The following is a 6,000-nucleotide window of genomic DNA, read 5'->3' as shown; positions in this document are numbered from 1 at the left end:
AGGATGCGCTCTGCTACTCAGTTATTTAGGAAAAATGTGACATCCTATGTTAGTCATTTTTTGGCTCGATTCTGCCAGGTTCCAGGTCACATGATGTACCTCTCAAGGGGCGAGCTTTTGGGAGCTCTTGAAGTACGTGCTGTCGGGACAGCGCACGAGGATGTCCGAATCCCAGCGGGCTGGTTCTGAAAAAATCCCTTGGGCTGCTGTTTTCCTGCAATCCGCCCCTGGCCGTACGCAACATTCCCTCCAAGGAGTGACTAGTTGTGTGCAAATGTTTTTTTTTTTTCGTGGGAGCTACAATTTTTTTTTTTTTTAAAAACCAACAACTTTTGAGCGCCAGTATTAGCGAACAGCGGCCGTACCTCATCTTCAGGTTCCCTCTGGTTTCTCCACTGTGTTTACCCCAGGCCTTCTTGAAAGATTTTCCTTGTCATCTCTTTGCGCTTTTCTCTTATAATGTATCTGTCAAATTAATATGAGACTTTAGCCACATTTAGAACAGTCTAATATTCCCTTTCCCATAGCCAACAATGCAGAGCTTGGCCCCACTCTTCCAGGCAGCAGAGTAACTTTCTACACAGCATCAAGTGATGAATGTCCAACCTTTCATTCCAAGGGAGAATGGTTATGGGAGAAAGGAGTCAACAAACTGTCTTTCAGTGTTTAAGAAAAGAATAACTCCCATAAATTAATTTGCTTAAAAGAATTTTTTTTTTCTTCCTGACATACAAATCCATCCTCTTCAGAAAGTGAGAGCTGGAGAGAAGCATTTCTCATTTGCCAGAGCATCCTTGGTGAATTGCTCAGCTCATCCTTAAAGGGCTGCTATTTAATGCGCTTGGAATAAAAGCAGACAGCCTGATCCACCTCCTCTTAAAGTCTATTTACTAAATCCATTTGCAAGTCTAAAATTTAATCAACGCAGCTTCATCGTCAGCTGCATTAACATTCAAACATAACACTACTTCCCGAGATAGGGCGCCCAGAATTGGGCAATTCAGGTGCTGTTTGTGCATTAATAATGAACGTTTGCAAAGTCACTGCCACTCAGTTGATGTAGATATGCTTTGATTTATTCGCAGGTTAATAGTGGAAGAAAGACTGCTTTGCTGATGGACTTGGTGGGGAATCTTTTAATGTAAGTCACTTGCAGAAATGCTGTTACTTCTGATGAGTTTCTCTTTGTTAGAGACACTGAGTTAAATACGCTTCAACTTTTGTAAATCTCTTTTCCTGATGCCATTAATGTCAGAAAAGAAAAATCGAGAGTCCTTTTATTAAGTTATAGGGAGCAGGGTTGCAGAGAATTTTCTGATGCCGTGAATATTTCCCAGTTCTTTCACAAACCCAGTCCTAGGGATGAAGTTCCACCGGGGCAAGGAAAGGTTAAATTCCCAGGGTGCATCAGGCCACGCTTCCAAGACAAAGATTTTCAATAGGTGGTTTAACCCCCTTCCTTTAGCCATAGTCCTTACATCATCAGGTCCCCAGTGAGATCAGTTGGCGGAGCATTAACCCTCCATATTATAAGGGTTCTCAGTTTCAGCCAAAAAGCCAAGAAGGGACTGTCTCACTCCTAGCACAGACCCTCCACTGGGATCTAGCCAAAAGATCAAGAAGCGATGTCTCCAAATGCGCCTGTTTCCTTTCATTGGAATGGCTTCAGGCATTGCTGTGGTGAGATACCCGTCAATGAGAACATTGATGTGAGCACCCGAAGGATGCAGCCTGGAGAAAGGGTCGCTCATGGAACCATTAACACAGATATCGGACAAGAAAGGGGCTGTAATACTTACAGCTTTACAATATCTAAGAACCAAACACAGAGAAATGGTTTTTTGTCTCCCAACTTCCGATTGTAAATTTGGGTGCACATGCGCGCACCTTATACCATGCGTAGAAGACCACACCGGCTTGTGGAAAGGTTCTCTTCCAATTTTATAATTAAAATAAGGTGAGGAGGAAGAAACTTTGAAACTATCCTTCAAAGCTCCAAATAAAAACATCAGATGAATTTTGAGCAATCTTTTCCTAGGATCATATTATTTATTTATAGGGCATATTTGCCAGAAGATGAAAGGAGAGAGCATGTTTTATTGGGGGAGGGGGGTTCGGGCAGTCTTTGTCTTCCTTCTGTTGAGATCTCAGGGCACACTTTCTGTGGCAGTCCCTACGAATACCAGCATCTATGGGGAGTGGGATAAGGTTATTGTACTATTCCTCCCTCCCCAGGGGTCTGCAGGATTTTTCTGGATGGCTTACAAAGGCGTGTCATATGTATGTCAGGTTTTTTGACTGGAAGGTTTGTATTTCCAAACATAGGTGTCAGAATGTGGGGGAGGGCCACAGGGGCCATGGCCCCCCCCCCCAAAAAAAATTCCACCAGCAACAGAAGGAGCATTCTCATTGAAAGGAGATGGAGTTCGCTAATCAATAATCATATTGATTAGTGAACCTACTAACACTCCCCTTTCCCATCGACAATTGTAAGCCGTTATGATGGCAAAACCGAATGATGGTATGGAATGGACAGCTAGAGGTTTGCACAAGATCTCAAAGCAAGGTGGTTAGAGAGCTGGAGATTCCCCCACGATCTCACAGAAGGCAATTCAAGCATCTGGCAAAGCAGTTGTGAGGAAGAGATTTTTGAGAAGATTTAGTTTTTTTGGATGTTGGCTGACCAGCAGAAAGGAATACTGCCCGGTATCCCAGAGATCTGTTTGCCCATTCAACCAGTTAACAGATGGGGTAAAGAGAAGGGAGTAGCCTATTGAGCCAATAACTCAAAGGACTTGTATTTTTGAAGAGTCTGACTTTTTTTAAACCCAGTTGAGTATTTTTGCTTGGGGGTACTGTTTTCCAGCCCAGTTCATACCAGAACTGGAACTGAGGTCTAGTTATCCCACTCTCGCTGCTGAGGATATTTTCAATCAGGATGAAGGTGCAAGAGCAGGAAGGGACGTGAATAGAAGGATGGACAGAGAAACTATTTACTTTTCATTGATCATTGGATGTATACTGATTATTATTTTTGCAATCTTGACCTATATTTTTATTTGAACACCAAGTACGGACTCCAGTGTTTTTTTTTATGTGTACCACTGTGTGGACTTAGTAGGGGGATGGATGATTTTTCCCTGTTGGGCTGATTTTGGCTTCCCTCCTTTTATTCTTCACTATTTGGCACCCCCTGGAAGAATCTGATCTAGAGTGTGACGCGGTCACTGAGATTGTGATCGATGGTGCCAGGGAGCCCAGAAGAGAAATCTTCCTCCCCCTCCGGACCTGAACCTGGACCCACAGCATCCCTAGTCGAGGATAAAGCACCGAAACGGGGTGCTTGCTACATATTTTATTTATTTATTTATTTAAAAGTTTTTCTATACCGTCATTAAGTTATTTACCATCATAACGGTTTACAACCGGGCACAAATAGCAAAAAATAGCAAAAAAAACTTTATAATGAAGGTGCCATTAATAATCGGTAACAATTGAATCGCTATCAGCTATTTGATTTCTGACGTAAGGTGTCTATTGGTGCCTGTCTTTTGGGTGGGTACCTATGGTTTATTGTTATTTATGCTTAACAGTGTGAGAAAGATAATTTCCAGGTATGTACCTGGAGATTATGGGGCAGATTTTTAAAAAGTACACACGCGTGTACTTTTGTTCGCGCAAACAAAAGTACGCTGGATTTTAAAATCCGGGGTCGGCGAGCACAAGGCAGCGCAAAATCGGCAGCCTGCGCGTGCCGAGCCAAGCAGCCTGCCTCTGTTCCACCGCCCTCCACCTTCCCTTTCCTTCCCCTAACTAACCCGCCCCCCAGCCCTAACTAATTCCCCCCCCCACCTTTATTTCAAAAGTTACGCCTGCCCAAGGCAGGCGTAACTTTTACGCCTGCCTTGGGCAGGCGTGATTCCGGCCCTTGAGCCGGAATCACGCCCCCGATGACGCGCCGGCCATGACACGCCCCCCAGGAAAGCCCTGGGACTTACGCACGTCCCGGGGCTTGCGTGCGCAGGGGGTGGAAGGGGCAGCTTTTCGGGGGTTACGCGCGTATCCCTTTGAAAATCTGCCCCCATGTGTTAGGTGCTATATGCTGGCTCTTCCTTATCTGTTTTCCACGTTCTCTTTGTAAAAAGCCGGTTTGAAAAGCCATGTTTTGAGTTTTGTTTTGAACATTTTGAAATCTCTCTGTAGTCTTAGTTCTGGAGGCCTGGAGTTCCATAGGGTGGGACCCGCCAGTGATAGTGCACGCTCCCTCACCTGTGTTAGTCTTGCTGTTTTTACTGATGGGATGGTTAAGATGATTGCATGGGATAGATAGACATGAATGAAGTAAGGGTGGAGGGAGAGATACTGATAGACAACCTTGATCAAGAGGTAAGGATGCCAAGAACAGACTTTATCTTCAGGCAGATCAGAATGAAGCACTGCAGTACACTTTGGGTAAATATCAATCTAGAAATGTGGCACTTCCTCTGATGAGAGAGAGCAGAGCCTGAGCCAACGCTGGCCTTAAGGAAGGAAACTAGTTTCAGGCAGTTTGGACAAGGCAGCTGGCATCAGATCTGGCTAAAGAGAATAACCGCCTGTTAGCTGACAAAAAAACTGAGGACCTGTTGACCTGGGAATGGAGCCGGCTCTCTGGCAACAGAATCAGTGCAGTACAGCTGCCATCCCAGCTAGCCTGAGGCTATGAATCTCCTCTTGCTGAAACTGGGTAGCAGTGGTGCCAGTCCTGCCTAAAGACAAAGTGCTGTCCACCCCAGTGGAAACTATGATAAAAGTAAGATGATAGGGAAAAGAATCTCTATGAAATGTAGATTACACATTTATTAATAGAAAATGTTAGCAAACATTGTAATCGCAATGGTCAAGCAGTAATGGTCATTGCACATTTTAAATGCTACTGTTGCTAGTTTTGTTTATTTATTTAAGCACTTTACCCCGAAACCCCTCACATCCCTCTAAGAACAGCCATGTTTTGGAAGATGGCCGACCATGATACACTGTGGATCCCATTGGTCCAAGCTGGTTATGATGTTAACAAATTACATCTTACAGCTACTGCATGAATCAATCAGATGCCAGTTTGATCCAAATATTTCTTGCCCAGCGGTTCCTGTGATGGCAAAGGAGCTGCTTAGGCAATATTAAAAAAAAAAAAAAGGCCAGTTTAAAAGTGAAGGCCCCAGTATGAATGTGTGAGGGACTATATAAGAAACTCCCTCCAAACATCTTAAAGGTCTGGCCCCAGCTAGCTGGCCTGGTCCTCCATAAGATCCAAGCCAGCAAGGGATTCTGGGCCCAGGGAAGATCCCTGCAGCCTAGCATAAACAGGCCAGGGCACAGGAGTCCCCAGGAGGAAGGCAGGAAGCCAGCCCTCACCCGAACCACTTATACTTAACCATTTGTTCACACAAGGGACCGCTGGGGCTAGGAGCCTTTATGTTGTGTTTTGTTTTGCTTGTAAATAAAGCTTTTTGTTTGTGTGGAAACAGCTAGAGTTAGGCCTCTCTTTTGGACTCCTCGCTGTTTCCCACCCTGTGGCCGCTCCCGAGTGATGATGAGGCAAAGTGGGTGCTGCTGTTCCTTCCTGTGAATTGTAAATGCATTTCCTGTTGTATAATAAAAGAAACTTACTTTCAATGAGAAGAGTGATCCAGTGTTCCCCATCTACCACTAGTTATCGTTTTTGATGCACTGCTAGAGAGATATGCTGCACTTTTCACTGGGGAAAGGACAAGAAGCGATGGGTTTAAATTACAGCAAATGAGATTTAAGCCAGATATTAGGGAACACTTTCTACGAGGTGAGCCAGTACTACAAGGAGTGACCCAGGCAGGAAGGTGGTACAGTTTGTAAAAGTGGGATGGTCCAGGGTAGGGGATGGACTATAGGGGCCCTTATGGACCTATGCAACCCTATTTTTGAACTAATTCTATGATTGGTCAGTTCCTTTTTATCATATGGCTTTTTCATTTTGTGGGAGAC

At 44.5% G+C, this 6,000-nt stretch overlaps 1 protein-coding gene across 1 annotated transcript in view; it reads left to right on the top strand.

Annotated features, from left to right (window-relative positions):
- The first annotated feature begins 1,100 nt into the window (after window positions 1-1,100).
- LOC115074190 (stabilizer of axonemal microtubules 1-like) overlaps window positions 1,101-6,000 on the top strand; it is a 261,641-nt gene continuing 256,741 nt past the window's right edge. The window contains exon 1 of the mRNA XM_029573438.1: window positions 1,101-1,141. The gene's annotated coding sequence lies outside the window, so the exon portion shown is untranslated. The remainder of the gene's footprint in view (window positions 1,142-6,000) is intronic.

This window comes from Rhinatrema bivittatum, chromosome 12, assembly GCF_901001135.1.
Source record: "Rhinatrema bivittatum chromosome 12, aRhiBiv1.1, whole genome shotgun sequence".
Taxonomy (NCBI): Eukaryota; Metazoa; Chordata; class Amphibia; order Gymnophiona; family Rhinatrematidae; genus Rhinatrema; species Rhinatrema bivittatum.
This window is presented reverse-complemented; position numbering and strand designations above follow the sequence as displayed.